The sequence below is a fragment of the Rattus norvegicus genome, chromosome 12 (genome assembly GCF_036323735.1).
Source record: "Rattus norvegicus strain BN/NHsdMcwi chromosome 12, GRCr8, whole genome shotgun sequence".
NCBI lineage: Eukaryota > Metazoa > Chordata > Mammalia > Rodentia > Muridae > Rattus > Rattus norvegicus.
Genome location: NC_086030.1, coordinates 41,201,786 through 41,219,742, shown reverse-complemented (window position 1 = coordinate 41,219,742; position 17,957 = coordinate 41,201,786). Strand labels below are relative to the sequence as shown.

Genomic DNA, 17,957 nt, shown 5'->3' with positions numbered 1-17,957 from the left:
CACTTCCTAGGCAAGTGCTCTACCACTGAGCTAAATCCCCAACCCCTGATTTTTTTTTTTTTTTTGAGTCAGGGTTTCTCTGTGCAGCCCTGGCTACCTTGAACTCACTCTGTAGACCAGGATGGCCTCAAACTCAGAGATCCACCTACTGGGATGAAAGGTGTGCACCACCACTGCCTGGCTCACAAGATTATTTCATTGCTATTTCATAGCTGAGGTTTTCCTACTGTTATGAATCCTAATGTAAATACCTGGTATGTAGGATATCTGATACGAAACCCCCTAAGGGTATGAAACCCACTGGTTGAGAGCCACTGCCTTACAGGAACCTGAAGGTGCAGGTTCACTTCATCTACATGGAGGTCGGAGGAGGGGCACTTGCTGAAGTGAACCTGTGGACTTGGAGATCCACCAGGGACAATGTCTTACAAGAGTCATCTAGCACACAGCCTCCCCGGGGGCCTGATCAGATAACGGCTGGGCTGGGCTGTGGGTGGGTCCCTAAATATATCTCCAGTTCCTGGTGTCTGCAGACAACGCTCAGAAGTGAAAAGGCTTGGAGAAAGCTGAGGGCCCATCAAAAGAAGTTTCAAGAGGTTCACCCCAAGCCAAGTTGCTGGCTCAGTTCCTAAGACAAACATCTCCTCGGGTGGGAAGGCATGAGGGGGGGGGTCCCCATCTTTCAGCACTGAGGACTGTGAAAACTGAATCTCTTTGGTGCTAACTCTATCTCTTCCTTAATAAAGCAGACCTCGGGAACCACTTGAGCCTGCGAGGCTATTTTGTGAGCTCTGCTCTGGTCTCCTGTGGCTGCACTGCCACAAGGAACAAGACGGGAAAATACAAGTGGCCCCAGTGAGTCTTAGCTCTTACTCATCTTGGGGGACACACCAAACCGTGGGATATGGAATGGGAGGAAGCAGGAGGAGGCGTGGCACCTCAAAACATGGGGAGGCCCAGGTAGGGGAGCAAGGACGGATGTTTCTCCTGGGTCACCTTTCCTGTGCCTCTTGGGACATCCACAGTAGTTTCTCCTTTTGCAGGAAATCAAAGGGTGCAAACCCGGGGTTGGGGATTTAGCTCAGTGGTAGAGCGCTTGCCTAGCAAGCGCAAGGCCCTGGGTTCGGTCCCCAGCTCCAGAAAAAAAAAGGGGGGTGCAAACCAGGTACTTATCTGACATAAAGTATTTACCACAAGATACTGCACCAGGGCCAGTCCCAGCTCAGTCTCTTGCTCTCCCAGGACTTTGCGCAGGCCCTTGAGCCCCTCCATGCCTCATTTTTGTCTGAAAAGAAGGGAGGTTATATCTGAACTGCTTCGCCAGGCTGAAGCTAGAATGGGTTGGAGAGGGCCTAGCAAATGGTGTGCCAGCCCACAAGAACCACTCGCTCCCTGCCAGCTCTCCTAAGAATAGCAATCGCTCTAGCATGGAGTCTCAGTGCCGAGCCCAGCCTAGCAGGATCTCCTTCTCCTGGTGTCACCATTTCATGGTGGCCTTTCCCCTCCTGAGATGGTCATCAGCACACTCGGGTACCCAGAAGGTTCTTCTGAGAACATCTTTATGGTTCTAGCCCCGCAAAAGGATCTGAATAGGCACCTTTGGCGGGTATCACAAAATAACCAGGAATACCCCAAAGCTACTGTCCGCCCCAAGAGAGCTTCATTCACTTCCTATTTGCTACCTGGGCACCCCAGACAGAGCCCACAATGGTGTTTGTCATAATGTTCCTAATTGCCTGATTCGGGGTTCATTTTATGGATCCCGAAGGTGAGGAGACCCCCTAAAGTCACATAGGTGGTAAAGATAGTTTCATATTCTAGCTGCATGCTAAGATCACCTGGTGAACTTTTAAAAGATTTATTTATTATATATAAATACACTGTAGCTATTCAGACACACCAGAAGAGGGCACCGGATCCCATGACAGATGGTTGTGAGCCACCATGTGGTTGCTGGGATTTGAACTCAGGACCTCTGGAAGAGCAGTCAGTGCTCTAACCACTGAGCCATCTCTCCAGACCGACCTGATGAACTTTAAACTGTCATGGCCACTCCCCTGTAACATACAAAACTATCTATCACTGAGAGCGCAGCTGGGTTGGCATAGCATCCCTGGGCCCCACCCATGGTATTGCCTAGATGGAGCACGGTGGTCCACGCCTTCAATGCCAGCATTCAGGAGGTGAAAGCAGGCCTCAAGGTCATCCTGGGTTACCCAGAAAGTTCCAGGCCAGCCTGAGCTACTGGCATCCCCACCCCTACCAAAAAAGAAAAAAGAAAAAAAAAAGAAAGAAAAAAACCCCAATTAGAGAAGGAATCTAGAGACACTTGGCATGTGCAGCCCAGGCTGAGAAACAGATTCTAGAAAGCCAGGAGGTGCTAAGGGCTTTTTGATTTCCCTTCTTTTGCTTCTCTCCTTTTAAAAATAATCCACCACTTCCAGGACAATCTGTGAGCCTTGGTTGCATGCTCTCACACAGAGACCCAGTCCCTCAGCCTGCAATGCAGGTCTCTTTAAATACAGACGAAGTCTGCTATCCCATCTACTGCTGCAGAGGGTGGAGCGGGTGTGGATATTGACAAAGGCTCGGTATGGTTTAATAGCTTATAACAACCTGGCCAAGGAGCCAGCCTCACAAAACACCTTGATTTCTACTCCCCACCTCCCCTGCCCCGCCCCCACCTCCCCTGCCCAGCCTCTAGGCCAGCAGAGTCCCAGCTGGGATTTTTATTTCTCCTCTTTGCTTCTGCTCTGCGTAATGACCTGTCAAGTGAGTCTGGACAGCCTGGCGAGGGGGAAAGTTTTCCAATTAGAGCCAGAAGTGCTACAATGAACACTGTCAGCCTCCATTTTCCAACAAATATGGGGCGGCTACTGCAGGCTGAGCACAGCCCATGAGGGACAGAGAGGGGGAAACCACAGTTAAAAGTGTCCCATTCTGGTATGGCGGATGGTCCAGTGGGTAGAAATAGACTGTAACCAAACATATGGTTGAGAAGCGTGCACACAGTGCCAGGTTCTATGGAAGGCGAGTAGAGATGGCAAAGGAAGAAATCCTGGAGAAGAGGAGGAAATCTTAAATAAGAAAGTCAGAAAGGGCTCGCAGGGAAGGTGGTGGGAATGGTCAGAGGTGGGAAGGTTAACAGCTCCCTTCTGGAACCAGACCACAGGTTGTACCAACCTCATTAACAGAGCAGTAACTGAGGTTTACTGAGCCAAGCCCCACTGCAAGGTGAGACTGTATATTAGTGGCTGGATTCCCCAGCAAATCAGTGTGGTCTGTTTTCTCACCCCATTTTCTGGAAGAGGAAAGAGGGGTGAGCAGAGAGGTTTAGTAACTGAGAAGGCAAGCACAAGGACCTGAGTTGGATTCCCTGGAACCCATTAGGATCCATGATTACTCACACTTGTAGCCCAGTGCTGGGGAGCAGAGATGGACGCATCCCTGGGGCTGACTAGCTGCCAGTCTAGCCCAATCCGTGAGTTCCAAACCAATGAGAGATCCTGACTCAAAAGAAGGTGGGTGGTGTTTCTGAGGTTGACACCTCTGACCTCTGACCTACACATACATGTGCATTATGTACGTAGATGTAAGTGCAGTACACACACACACACACACACACACACACACACACACACGTACAAAGACCAACCCAGCTCATGGGGATTGGCCAATTATGCCCAAGGCAGCCCTGTGGGCACTGGCTCCCCCTCTCTGGAGCCATTTGAGCCTATTTCTGCTGAGAGAGATAAGAGGCATGCTGACAGGAAGTACAACTCCACTCCCAGAATGCTCCACAGACCAACTACAACCAGATCACTCAGGAAACTAAAGTGCAGCTTCCCAACACCTCTAGAAAGCTGAGATCAGAATTTCCTAGGAAGAGCCTGGAGGACCTGCCTGGAATGGGGAGGGGCTCTTTCACACGGTACTCATAAAGCCATGAGGTCAGTCACTGGGTAAGCTTAGCTCCTGGATCCAGGATCCCTCAGAGTACATCTCCCACCCCGCCCCATCCCCACCCCCACCATTCCTGTGGCTGGTTTTCCTTTCAAAGAACACTTAGAGATAGCTTTGTATGAGACATCACGATCAACTATGGTCAGGGCTTCATTTTTAACTCTGTTTTAATACTGAAGAGGAAGAAATGAAGAGGAAAAAACCCTTTGGGGGCAATGGAGTCGGCAGCATCTGTAAAGGCTTCATTTGCCTCACTTCACTGAGACCGGCAGGAAAATCGCAGGCTGATTGATTCAGGCTTGGAAACCATCAGTGAAAGAACTTGCAGCCGGTTCTTGAATTACAGGGATACAAAAACCTAAGAGTCTGGTAGCTGTTAAGAAATATCGGTGATGGTGATGATGGTGATGGCAGTGCAGTGGGTGGTGGTGGCGATGATGCTGGTACGATGGTGATATTGTAATGAAGATGGTTGATAGTCGTGGCGAGGCGGTGTCTTGAGAGCCCATCTCATGGGGAATCTGTTTGTTTTCTCTAGGAACTTCCAAGGTCCACTCTTTCTGAACAGGACCCTCATTCTACAGTGGGAAAAACCGAGGGACAGGGAGCTTGGGTAGCTGTTCAAGTGAGAGCAGCAAAAGCTGGTTTCAGTTGGTTGGGTTGGGTTTTGTGAGACAGGGTTTCTCTCTGCAGCCCTGGCTATCCTGGAACTCGCTTTATAGACCAGGCTAACCTAGGCTCAGAGATTTGCCTGTTTCTGCCTCCTGAGTGCTGGGATTAAAGGTGTCCGCCGCCATGGCGGGGCCAAGTGGTGCTTCTGGGGCTCACCTACAAGAATCAAGGCGCGATGGCAGGGTTGAGTTTCGGGGCTCTCTAAAGAGGAGCCGCCGGGAGGCCTTGTGTGTGGTGGTATGGAGCAGCTCTGGAGTTCGCTGCACGCCACTGGGAGTCCTCAGTGCACCTGGGGCCCACTAGGGACGATCCGGAAGCCACCAAGTACCCACCCACGTTTTACCAGTATGCCACGTGTGCCCTTGGTGTACCGGCCATGCTTTGAGACTTTCAAGTTTGGACATTGCCATTTTTTAAGACTGAGCTCTCCCTAGACCCTCCCCCCAACTGTGAGCTCAGGCAATCGACTTCCCTGTGTGACATTTCTCCTCTGTTAAAAGGGAGCGCTAACTCCAGCTCTGCCCTCCGATCTCAAAGCAGTACTTTTAAAACTAGAAAAACCTCCAGTTAGCAAACCTATAGAGTGTGTCACAGGCCGAGTCCCGTTCCAAGACCCTATGGTGCCCTTGGGAAGTTACCATAATGGTTCCCATAGCACAGAGGAATACACTGAGGCTACAAAGCCAGGTCTCTGGTCCACCACGGCACAGATTGAGCCATGTACCCCTGGCGCCTTCACTGCGCCATCAGAAGATAGTGCTTCCGGCCACTGGTCTGGCTGCCCCCTACTGGTCAGATTGTCTAATTGCAATGGCGTTCATGCTTGGCCTCTTCCCAGTTCTGAGATACCGACTGTTAAAAGATACCGACTAAGAATGGATGTTTCGGCAGTTCCTTTATCCACAGAACTGGAGAACAGCCCCTGGCAGAAAGCAGAGGAGAGAGTATGGGTGTCCATTTCCTTGCTATGAGAATTCAGTATTTTGGTGTCCGCAAGGGTTAGATAGAGGTGACATCTAGATCTGTGGCTCAGGAGTCCTCCTAGGACTAAGAGAGCAACTAAGGAGAAGGATCCAAGCTAAGGAGAGACCTCATGGCACCGTGGACTCCTGGGTAATCTTCTGTTGGCTCTGAAGCTGTACCTATGGGAGGATGTCACCTCCCAGGGCCTGTGAGTGGTTGAACCCAGGAAGACTGACTCCCTGCTTCCTGCTCTGTCAAGCAAGGGTGTAATGAGATGCTCTGAAGGACCCATGAGGTGAGGTGTCAGTGACCTCCCTGCCCCTGAAGCCCCAGCCTGTCCTATGGTCAAGTTTAGGGACTCTCCTCTCTTCCTCTCTCTCTCTCTCTCTCTCTCTCTCTCTCTCTCTCTCTCTCTCTCTCTCTGTGTGTGTGTATGTGTGTGTGTGTCTTTGCTTCCCAATCGCCATGAGATCATCAGCTTGCTCAACTGTGTGCCCTGATCAAACTGAGCCCAAAAACTAGGGGCTCAACTGACCAGGGGCTGTGTGCTACCAGAAACCTTTCTTCTCTTTAAGTTTATTGTCTTGGGTATTTTATTTCAGTACTGGGAAAGGTGGCTAACATAGACCACCAACATCTGTTTGTCTAAAGCAAAGAGCGCCCTGACCATCTTACTTCACCCTCGACTTTATTATAAATGGAATATTATCATCTCTACCCCATGTTACAGAAGAAGTTGAGGCTCAGAGAAACCCACTTCACCGAAGGCCACACAGCCACTAGGTAACAGAACTGGGATTCAAAACCAGCTCCAGATGCCAGACAATCTCCTGCCTCTTCTACATGCCCGGGGCTTGGCATCATAAATTGGCACCCAGTGTTTGCTAAGCAAAACAACTGAAATCAAACCTCCGTGTCCTGGAGGAGTTACAGTCAGTGAGCACAGGTAAATCTCAGGAATATGGTTGGCTGGCAGGAAACGGGAGCTGTGGCAGAACTACACATGGAGCAGGGTACAAGGAACACACACACACACACACACACACACACACACACTTAAACACGATAGAAACTGGGAGGATTTTCACACCCTGGAGCCCAGCAATGGAGTAGAAGCAGAGACTGATACAGGAAAGTGAGAAACCACTGTGCTCAACACTGGTTACATAAGTTTAAAGGCGTGTCCAGAACATCTGCCTTCCATCAGAGGGAGACCATTAACAGTGATAGCACAGAACAGCATTGCCCACAAAGGGAGGAGAGTGGAGTCAAGGGATAAAACAGAATAATGGGTGAAGCACCACTGGGAAGAAAGTTCTCTTGGGTTGAAGGCGTGCCTCAGCAAATGAGGGTGAGGAGTGACTGAGCTCTTGCCAAAACAAAAAGCCCTCAGGCCTCAGCTGGCAGACATGGCAACTGTAAGACTGGCATGAGAAACTGGTACAACCATTCTGGAAATCAGTCTGGAGGTTCCTCAGAAAATTGGACATTGAACTGCCTGAGGATCCAGCTATACCTCTCTTGGGCATATACCCAAAAGATGCCCCAACATATAAAAAAGACACGTGCTCCACTATGTTCATCGCAGCCTTATTTATAATAGCCAGAAGCTGGAAAGAACCCAGATGCCCTTCAACAGAGGAATGGATACAGAAAATGTGGTACATCTACACAATGGAATATTACTTAGCTATCAAAAACAATGACTTTATGAAATTCGTAGGCAAATGGTTGGAACTGGAAAATATCATCCTGAGTGAGCTAACCCAATCACAGAAAGACATACATGGTATGCACTCACTGATAAGTGGCTATTAGCCCAAATGCTTGAATTACCCTAGATGCCTAGAACAAATGAAACTCAAGACGGATGATCAAAATGTGAATGCTTCACTCCTTCTCTAAAAGGGGAACAAGAATACCCTTGGCAGGGAAGAGAGAGGCAAAGATTAAAACAGAGACTGAAGGAACACCCATTCAGAGCCTGCCCCACATGTGGCCCATACATATACAGCCACCCAATTAGACAAGATGGATGAAGCAAAGAAGTGCAGACCGACAGGAGCCGGATGTAGATCGCTCCTGAGAGACACAGCCAGAATACAGCAAATACAGAGGCGAATGCCAGCAGCAAACCACTGAACTGAGAATAGGACCCCCGTTGAAGGAATCAGAGAAAGAACTGGAAGAGCTTGAAGGGGCTCGAGACCCTATATGTACAACAATGCCAAGCAACCAGAGCTTCCAGGGACTAAGCCACTACCTAAAGACTATACATGGACTGACCCTGGACTCTGACCTCATAGGTAGCAATGAATATCCTAGTAAGAGCACCAGTGGAAGGGGAAGCCCTGGGTCCTGCTAAGACTGAACCCCCAGTGAACTAGACTGTCGGGGGGAAGGGCGGCAATGGGGGGAGGGTTGGGAGGGGAACACCCATAAGGAAGGGGAGGGGGGAGGGGGATGTTTGCCCGGAAACCAAAGAATTATTATTAAGTATTAAATAAATTTAAAAAAAAAAGACTGGCATGAGACACAGAGGCTGGAGGTTCAGGAGTTCAAGGTCATCCTCAGCTACGTAGTGAGTGTGAGGCTAGCCTGGGCTACACAAGATCCTGTCTCAAGAAAATAGAAATACACCAACAAAATCCTGCTAGTTTGCAAAGCACCATCATCTTCTAAGGGCAATTGAGGCGGGAGGACAAGGCCACTTCTCTGGCACGACCACCAGAAATGAATCCCCAACCCCACTGCCACCCTATCCCTGGCCACTAGTTATTTTTCCTGGACCCCTCTACAGATATTAGTCAAGGATGGAGACAAAGCCGAGGCATCCTGGACAGATGGACACTATTACTGGTTGTCAATATGACTGCATCTGGAATTTACTGAAACCCAAATGGCTAGGTATACCTGTGAAGAGTTTTCCTTCTTAAGTAAATCATTTTGAAGTGGGAAGATTCACCTTCAATCTGGGCCACACCCTCTGCTGGCAGCCGATATAAAGGCACAGTTTGCTCTCTTTGCCTGTTCGCCCTCACAGACACTGGCATTAGAGCCTACTTTTTGGGATTCTGGAATCTGGAGTTCACTGAAGACCAGCTGAGACATTCAGCCTCCTGGACTGAATCGATACAGGATTCTTGGACTTCTAGTTGGTAGACAGCCATTGTTGAATTAGCTGAACCACAGCCTGTAAGCCATTCTAATAAATGACCCCCCACCCCGTGTATGTGTGTGTTCATTCTATCAATCAGTTCTGTTTCTCTAGAAAACCCTAATACATGCACACACACACGCACGCACGCACGCGCACGCGCGCGCACACACACACACACACACACACACCATACAGTTGGGTGGAAGGAGACCGCAATGATCCCCTCAGACAGGCAAGTCTGATGCAGGACCTGCTGGTCTGTCTCTGTGCCCCTGGTTTTACTTTTGGCCTTAGTTGCTAGTGCCCTTGAGAATTGGTCTTGCCTACTCTGTGGGCCACAGGCAGACCCAGAGTGAGGTGAGGGGTCCCAATGTCTGTACCCTGCATCCTCACCATCAGATTTCTGAGTTGACTTAATGAGACACGCCCGGCCTCGCAGAGCATCGCCACCTCCAGGAGCATCGCCACTTCACCAAGCTGCCCTGCCCTTTGTCTGGTGACCGATGAACACGGCGGCTGTAGTGAGGGGACCATGCCTTTACCACATGCAATGGGCACCTGAAACACTCAGTCAGACAGACAGTCTCACTTGGCGCTTTCTGCTGGTCTTGCTATACCCCACTGACCCCTACACACAGAGACACTCTTCTCCCCCAGAGTCAAAATCCCCAAGATCATAGCCACTACCAAGCCATCTACCAAGGACAGCCATCTCTGGAATGAACTCCGATCCCCTCCACACAGCTGCAAGATACACCCACATCTGACCCCTCCCCCAGTTCCCCTCCCTCCATCCGACCCAGCCCCAGCATGGCTCCACTCACGGTCCCCCAGCTTCCACATCACTCCTCACTGTCCATCTCTACCGAGTGACCAGAACAGCAATCATTGCTAGTGTCATGAGTGGGGGGAGGGGTCATGCTTAAAGTCCTGTTGTCATTGTCCCCTCCTCCAGCAAAGTAGACATTTCTGGTGGGGCTATGTATGTTTGGAAGCAGCCCTCTCTGAAGGCTCCCACAGCCACCACCATGTTCCCCATCCACTTCCTCCCCAGCACTGAGCTGGATCTCTCTGGATACATCATAAGCATCTCTTTGTCTTTTGTCTTCACCCCTTCTTAGAACCGCTGCTGGGGTACTGGTGGGGAAGGGTGCCATGCTTCACCTGCCGCTATGGTCCCTAGTGCCAAGAATGGCTTTAGCCCAGAGGACACACCACCCATACTTGGTGGTGTGGGAACAGAGCCAACTCTGCAAACAGTGACCACCTAACTGTGGGTCCTGGATCAGCTGCCTCAGTACCATGTGGGAGCATGTAAAACACACAGGACTCTGAGACCCATCCCAGCATCGTGGACCCCCAAACTGTCTGAGAGTCCTACAGGGAAATCTGACATAGAGTACCTCCTATGGAATCTCCAATGGTACCCTGTTCTCCCTGGCGACCGCTGGTGGAATGATGTAGTGGCCAGATGTTGGAGGGAGTCAGCTCACACCCCTGGATGGGCTACAATGCTCTGCCCACCTCAGTAGCAGGATGCCAAGGCTAGGGACAGCTTCGGAAGCCAGTGTTCAGCCCTTGGTAGGAGGGCAGCTCACTGAGAGCACAGAGCCTCCGACCTCAGGAAAGCCTCACTGAGGTTCAGGCATATATGGCTTGGAGGTACGATGACCGGCTTGTCAAAGCTGGTCTGTGTGCTGATCTGAGCACAGAGAGCCCCAGGCACACCAGGTTGGTTGAGCCCCAGGACCTTCACCATCATGGCTGTGTCTCTACAGCAGGAGACCGGAATCTGGTACTGGGTTGGGGAGGGGGTTGGAGGAAAGGGATAAGAGAGGGGAGAAAGATGCAGTGGGGGTGGGGGGAGAGGGAGACAAGGTTGGAGAAATGAGCCTGTGAAGAAAAGGAAGGAGAGTTTGAAAGGGAGGGAAAGAAAATGGGGTGAATGGCCGGCAGACAGAAAGACAGACAGACAGAGGCAGACACTCCAAACCATACCACAGTGGTACAGGAAGGACAGACAGCTGGGGAGAGGGAGCAGGGATGCTGGCCATGGCCAGACCTAGCCACACAGGTACTGGCTGCCCTGAATTGCCTTCTAACTAACTTCAGGCCATCTCTGCTCCAAGCAGCCCCTAAACGACCGCCACCTGCCATCAGCGGCTGGCACAAAAGAGCCACTTATGTAAGGTGCATGCTGCTGAAAGCAGCTTCATTCACAAGTCTCTCTGCCTGTCACTGTGGAGACGCAGTGAAGGGGAGAAAAGCAAAGAACCGGGCGGCTGGAAGCACCAGGCGGGAGCTGAGGCGGAAGAGAGTTCCTCCTTCCGTTGTCACTGTCGCTCGCTCCTCACAAACCAGACATGGCTCGATGCCAGGAGAGGAGCCCTGTTGGTGGTTAATTGTGGGGGGACAGGCACACCCCAGCTTCCTGAGGCCCCATCTCCTCCTCTCTGGCTGGTTCACTGAGGCACACTCAGCCACGGCTCCAGTGCAATGAGATTTCAGCCTGCATTAGATAATTAAAGCCCATGACGGCAGGGCAATGGCTTTAAGGAAACCGTGGTGACATTGCAGATGGTGGTCTGGTGCTGCGTTAGAACCCAGAGTCCCCCAAGGTTAGCAGGGATGGGGACAAGAATCAGAAAGCAAGTGGTGTATGTCGGGGTGGGGGGGCAGGGGACTACTCCAGCTTGGAGTCCCGCCCAGCCTCTTGGGTACAGAGGCCAGGCCTCAGGGAGAAGATCAAGTCTCATTACACACCAGAGGTGTCAGAAGTTTCACCTACCCAAGCACTCTGTACTCTTAAAGATGCCTTCATTGACAACCCCGTGGTGTGGGAAAGCACAGGTGCCCACATTCAAGAGTTTGGGGGATCAAGAAACACCTGATAACACTTTACAAGGGAGCTTTATGAATCACAGAGTGAACCAACCATCCATCCAGGCTCCCCAGCCTCCGGGGGTACCCACCACCCTTCCCACCCTCACACGGCACCGAGCAGGGCATCTGCCGCTTAGTCAGTGCTTGGGGAACAAAGGGCTAAACTTCAGGTATCCGCATGCACTTGGTGCTGCAAGGGGTCAGGGCAGAGACCCCGTTCTGCGCCCTCACCCATCCCAAACTGTACCTTTCTCAAGACCCTAAAGGAAATGGGACTTTGTCCCAGTACTCAGAGGCCTGGTGCTGGGTATACCATAGGAGCACCATAAAGGAATCAGCAGCAGTGAGTTTCCGGCAAGAGAAGAAGGATCCGAGGGCAACGGACCTGAGATGAGAAAAAAATCCCTCCAACCCCATCAACGACATCACACTCCACAGACACGAATGGAGCGCCTGCTGCATGCTATGTACCTCTAACTAGAATGCCTACTGAAGGCCACTCTCAGATTCCCATCCATTAGTCAATCAATTAACATTTCCCCAGTCAGCTGATTCATTCAATTCAGTTGGTGATAAGCACCTGCTGTGTTCACCCTGATATCTTAAACAGCCTAGCCCTTAAGGGTCTCTCCATGTAGCATCTTAGGCCCCCAAGGAAGGAATACCAGGCCACATCAAAGGACTCCTAGCAGGAAGAAAATCAAAAGCACGGCCCTGAGCTTGTAGGATGAGATGACTCAGCAAAATCTCTGGGGTACCCGGAGCCAAGAGAGCCTTAGACCTTGTAGGTAGCAGATATTCTTTAACCCTCCCAGGGCCACCCTGAAAGATGACCTGGGATTTGCTTGGAATATCTAAAGCCTGGAGGAAGAAGATCATTGTGTCTACTTTACAGAGGGGGAAACTGAGGCCTCAGAATCCCCTGCCCCTAGCAAGCCTGTCTGCTACCTCCTGGGTCTCATAGCTGTGTCTCGGACTGAGGAGTCCTTCTAGGCTCCCCCTCACCCAGCTCTGCCTCAGTGTGAACAGAGTTGCTATTACTGATGCTAATGTCACAACCCCTCAGCCCCCAGACAGGGACATTTCTTGCTCGGAGCTAAGTAGCTGGCATGCATTAAGTTTTAACCATCCTAATACTGTCACCACCACCACCACCACCATGAGGGATGTGACAGATGAGGTAAGTGAAGTCCAGGGCTGTGAGACCACACACATAGAAAGCGCTAGAACCAAGATCTAAGCTGGCCTAGGGCCCGTGGTCTAGCCTGTGGTCTTAACTACAATACTGTTTCAGTGTGATACACCTTACAGGTGAGGCTCAGAGAGGCACCGAGGCTCAGAGGGCTTAAGAACTTGCCTGAAACCACACACCTCCAGTGACCACACTGCAGTTCCTAGACTCGAAGGAAGGGTGGGGGACAGGAAGGAAGGACTGTATCTGCAGTGTAGTCTCCTCTTCCTCCTCCTCCTCTTCCTCCTCTTCTTCCTCCTCCTCCTCCTCCTTCTCCTCCCCTGAACACATGAGCCTCTCCATCCTGGGAGGCAGCTGAATAATTCAGATGCGTCGACTCCAGCCCACCACTACTGGGTCCCGGGGTTTATTTTTATCCAAGTTCAGCCACAGCTCTTAGCAGAAATAAACCCTACTACCTCAACTCCAGCTTGTCTGCCTGTAGGACCACCCTGCCCCCGGTCCCCTGCAGGAAAAGACAGGACCATATGTTGGCTGTGTGTAGGGGAGGGGGGTGTGGGATTGACGGAAAGCCATGGTCTGTGAGTGATACAGGAAAGCGAAGGTGTTAATAAAGATTCCCATGTCCTATATAAGCCATGTCCTACAAGCCACCTCCCCCAGCAGCCACCCACCCCAAAACACACATCAGACACAGTGGCTGAGGGAACAGGGCACCAGGAGCTGCTGGGAACCCCCTTCCTCCATGCTGATGGGATAGTAGCAGCCCCAAATACAAGGATTAACTTTATCCGTCTCCAGGGCTCAGCTTCCCAACCCAAGACAGGTTTGGAGGGCATCCGTCCTTTCTACGCCGCAGGCCGGGGACCAGAAATAGGGGCTACCAGGATGTAAGGGTAAGAGAATGCCTTGATATCCATGACGGTGGATTCCAAGACCTGCTGTGTGGTTTTAGACAAGTTGCTTTCCCTCTCTGGGTCTCCCCCAGCAGTGGGATCAGAGGGAAACAATAGTAAGTCTCCCTAAAAGTATGGCCGCTCCTTGCCATAGCAGCGGCTGTAACGAAGATCTGAGGTTCTGGAAGAAGCCTGAGTCACCCAGGGCAGCTGACTCATTGCATAGATGGAGAAACTGAGGCCCAGAGAGAGAAGAGAGGCCCCGAGACTCAAGGGCCCTGATCCAAGGCCAAGAATCATTCCGGAAGGTTCTCTCACTGGTGCACCCCAATGCACCACTTCAGATGTGACAGGGAGGAGGCAGGCTCCTGGCTCCTGGCCACACCAAGGGAGATGGATGGCCAGGAAGCCTTTGTATCTGGACAGCCCGGGCCTGGGCTGGTCCAAGGAGCTGTATTGTGCTGCAGGGTTGGAAACTAGAAGTTGACTAAGGAAATGTCCCACAGTATCTGTGACACTGCCTGGGGCTCCTGGGGCTCTGTTGATCATCTCCAGGCCCCCTGCATCCTCCCCACAGCCCAGCAAGTGAAGGATTCACTCTCATTGCAACAGTGAACCTCAATGCCCGTCTCCTCCCCATTCCAAAGTCCAGCCACATTCCATTCCAACCAAAGAACATGAAAGTCCAGTATTTGAAGTATCGTCTGTGGGCAAGCCTGCAGTGTCTCACTCAAGCAAGCCAAGCTTCTTCACTTTCCATTCATGTGTATGGTTTCCCAGGGAGGCAGATTCCTCAAGGTCACCCAGATTGGCAGCCAGGTTTCGGAGGACCCTCTCCTTGGCACTGACCACCAGGCTACACTCTCCTCCTGTGTCCTGCCCACATAGGCTTGTACCCTGCGCTCCCTAGCCCCTCATGGCCCTGGGGCTGGGTGAGACCCTCTCAGCATTTCCAGATTGCTAGTCCCTGGGGCTAACCTTGTCTTCTTCTTGCCTCCCAAGTTCAACTTCCTAAAGAAATTCCAGCGGACAGAGACGGCCGAAGTGGATTGCGGGGCTAAAAATAAAGACTTTCATTTCCCCAAAAAGGTAGGAAGTAATTAAAGCAGAAAGCAGAGCAGAATCCTCTCCCATAGATCACAGATTACCGGCAAAAGCATTTTAAAAATTAAAGACTCGAGCTTTGGGACTTCGTGGTGAGGGACCTCTGCTTCCCACTGGCTAACAGGTTGGTATGGAGTTACCCCTCACTGAGATGTCAGAGAAAAAAAACTGGGATAGAGGTTACAGTTTGTCCTGGAACTGGGGACCAGGGACTGGAATGTCATGCTCCCCTTCTTCTCAGTGGGGAGACGGGCTCAGTGACAGAGTCCCTGTGCCACAGCCACATACATACCCCCCATCCAATCTCTTACAGGTGACACCACCTGTAAAAAAAAAAAAATAGAGCATCCACAGCTCGGCTCGGCAAGCAGCTGACTGCTTGACCATTCATGCCAATCGAGAAGGTGGCGCTTTCATGGATCCTCGCTTTCCCATCTCAGGACAGCTGAGTTTGCAGAACCCACCACAATTCAATTACTCAGCCAGTCCTGGCGGAGAGCCCAGTCTGAGCCCCGTCCTAAGCAAAGGCTGGCCCAGGATGCTCAGGCAAGGGTTAACCTTCTAGGCTCAGGTGACTCTCCCAACCAGGACTAAGGTGCCTACCCACCAAATCAAACACTTAGAGGCCCCCTGTGCCGTTCTGGCCATGAAGGGTTAACTCATTCAAGAGCTGCCAATCACTTTCCTCAGCTTCTGCTGCAGAGGACAAACTGAGTAGAAGCCACTCTCTTGCTCACGTCGCCTGAACAGGCGCACTCTTGCCTCCTCCCTGGGCACTGAACTAAAATCCTATTTGTCTCTGGAGTGTTGCTGATAAAAGCCTACAGAATGCAGGCAAAGAACCGTGTTCAGTTATCGCCAGCCCTACCCTCCCCGCTCCCCTCTTCCTAGCTCATACATGAACATTGCACATCTCAGTTAGGGTCCTGAGATCCCCTAGTCCATTTGCAGGACCACCACGAAGAATGTCACTCACCAAGACAACGGAGGATTGCAGCAGAAGGCGTGAGCCAAATTCTTGCCAACTCCCTGCCGGGGGGAGATGTTAAGTGCCAGCGACTTGGCTTGAAAGACCAGCAGATATGCCTGAAAGAAAATTGTGCATTTGACTCTCCCTGTCTTCCCAAAATAAAATCAAGTCACCAGCATGAATGCATGCCCCTAAATCATGCCAAAAGAAAGAAAGAAAGAAATACCCCCGTCAAAGGAGAAAACTAAGTACAGTTGGAGTCTACAACGGTGGGCAGTGATTCACTCAGACTACTCCACATGGAAGGAAGGTTTTGTAAGTCTCTCTTTCTCTCCCCTCTTCTCTTTCCTCTCTCCCTCTCTGGGCAGCGTAGGCAACTCTGGGATGCGGGCAGTAGACGAATCAATTGCTTCCCTGGTGCCCGATCCTGCTGTCACCTACTGCAAAAACCCTGTGTGATCCAGAGGGAGGGGCAGCCGCTTCCCGGCGCAGGGGAGCCCAGCTTGCCTCCCACCGCGATGCATTGTGCCGCGTTGCCTGCGGGAGGAGAGGTGGGAGGCCAGGAGGGGAGGCTGGGCGCCTGGGAACGATCCGGATTGGCAGTCAGTACCACGGACAGCACCAGGACGCAAGCGGAGGGGAAGGGCAGCCACTAACCCCAGACAGAACAGGGGAAGTTATTGGATGGCTGCAGCAGAGAAAGGAGGAGGCCAGAGTAGAGGAACCGGGACGATTCTGTCAGACTGCATACAGGCTACCTCACTGCACACTTAGGCTAATATTGTCAAATGGGCTATAACAACCCCTGATCTTCGCCGGTACCTGTGCGTCTCTCTGTGGTTTTCAGGATCATCCACATTGCTGCTGAAGTCTGCAACTCGGGCTCAGAAGGTAGCAGGAGAAAACAAGGCTAAGAAAACTAGGAGCGGGGGCTGGGGATTTAGCTCAGTGGTAGAGCGCTTACCTAGGAAGCGCAAGGCCCTGGGTTCGGTCCCCAGCTCCAAAAAAAAGAACCAAAAAAAAAAAAAAAAAAAAAAAAAAAAAGAAAACTAGGAGCGGCTGAAGGGGAGGGTGATTTGTTTAAACAACCACATCTGACAGATTTCAGGGAGTCTGGGCAACCTTAGGAATAGCGTTTAATGTTACCATGTCCCTGCCGACTGCAAACTGAAGACATGACCACCACAACTTCCTCACGGCAAAAAGAATGAGTCTAAGGTAGCAATAAGAATGCCCACACTAGGGGCTGCTCTGATTCCATGATCTATAACCCACCCTCTGATTCAAATGTTTTGACAGAGATAAAGGACTCGACAGCCAATGAGTCTGGTGCACACCAATCTGCAGCATGTGGTTGGAGTGGGATGGGGCTGGGAATTTTAGGAGTTCCAGAACAGACACGGTCCTCTGCCAAAGACCCATCCCCCCAAACCAGACTGGCTTTCTGAGGTAAAGTCACAACACGCAGGAAATAAATCACTGGAGAGGGGGGCGATACACAATGGGACTTATGTTCCCATGGCACCAGCATCCCGGCTCCCTGGTGTGATGCTTCTGCCAACTACGAGAAAGTGCTCAGGGTGGAGAAAGAACGTCAAAGCCCAAAGAAGCCAAGAGCCATTTAGAACCTCCCAGCAAAGTGAGGGGAGTCCCTCTCTTCATGTAAAGCTTCCCATGCAGGGCCCAGGGTGAGTCTTTGAGAGCTAGGATTCAAACTGTCAGGATATGAGAGACCTTTCATAGCATGGCTCTATAGATGATCCCTGTGGTGGTGTTGATGATGGTTGTGGTCATCTGGGTGATGATTATAGCATGAGGATGGTGGTGGTGGCAATGATTATAGTGGGGGTGGTGATGGTGGCCATGGTGATAATTGTTGTTGTTGGTGGTGGTGGTGTTGGTGTTGGTGTTGGTAATGGTGGTGATGGTGGCCATGGTGATAGTTGTTGTTGGTGTTGGTGTTGGTGGTGTTGGTGGTGGTAATGGTGGTGATGGTGGCCATGGTGATAGTTGTTGTTGTTGGTGGTGGTGGTGGTGGTGTTGATGGTGATGGTGGTGGTGATGTTGATAGTTGTTGTTGGTGGTGGTGGTGATGGTGGTGGTGGTGGTGGTGGTGGTGATAATTGGTGATGGTGGTGTTAGTGATAGGTGGTG

General features: G+C 51.3%; 1 protein-coding gene across 6 annotated transcripts in view; it reads right to left on the bottom strand.

The window, feature by feature from the left end:
• Positions 1 to 16,739, bottom strand: part of Rph3a (rabphilin 3A) — a 76,533-nt gene extending 59,794 nt beyond the window's left edge. For 2 of the 6 annotated variants that reach the window (XM_006249381.5, XM_039089039.2), the window contains exons 1-2: positions 16,030 to 16,386; positions 15,810 to 15,919 (exon numbers count right to left, since the gene is read on the bottom strand). The gene's annotated coding sequence lies outside the window, so the exon portion shown is untranslated. Of the gene's footprint in view, positions 1 to 15,809; positions 15,920 to 16,029; positions 16,387 to 16,625 lie in introns of those variants that run through there. The other 4 variants (XM_006249380.5, XM_039089038.2, XM_006249379.5 and 1 more) reach the window with 3 other exon arrangements.
• Between the last annotated feature and the right edge of the window lie 1,218 nt (positions 16,740 to 17,957).